This window comes from Trypanosoma theileri (genome assembly GCF_002087225.1).
Source record: "Trypanosoma theileri isolate Edinburgh chromosome Unknown TM35_Tth_31_V1, whole genome shotgun sequence".
Classification (NCBI taxonomy): Eukaryota; Euglenozoa; class Kinetoplastea; order Trypanosomatida; family Trypanosomatidae; genus Trypanosoma; species Trypanosoma theileri.
Genome location: NW_021639873.1, coordinates 1,826 through 2,313, shown reverse-complemented (window position 1 = coordinate 2,313; position 488 = coordinate 1,826).

Below are 488 nucleotides of genomic sequence, written 5' to 3'. Positions count from 1 at the left end.
CTCTTGTAATTTGATTTTTGTTGTAGCCCGTTCCCATACGAGAGAACCAGTCTACGAGAAATCTGATCAAGTAAACCCAACCAGATCTCTCTACTGTCACTGTTCTTACCCAAAACCCGTCCACAAGTCTCCTTTTGGTATTAATTTTTGTTATTTTTGGGTTTTTATAATAGATTGGCCTCAATGAACTCCTATTTATTTTGTTGCTTGTTGGGTCGGTGGCAGACGCCTAGAGCGTACTCTTCNTATTTAGACAGATTGTCGTCTCGGCACTTCTTATCAAGGAAATCACAGCCGGCATTCCGTCCCCAACTCATATTTTCAGCCCTGCTGAAATTTGCCTTGTTTTTTTTTTTTTTTTTTGTTCTTCGTGTCTTATGGATATTACTCCAATGGTACGGCTATCAACCGCACACCGTAGAGCACCTAGTTACTGGCTTACGAGTGGTTCTGAAGAGGAAGATCCCTTTATTTTATGGGATCCTCAA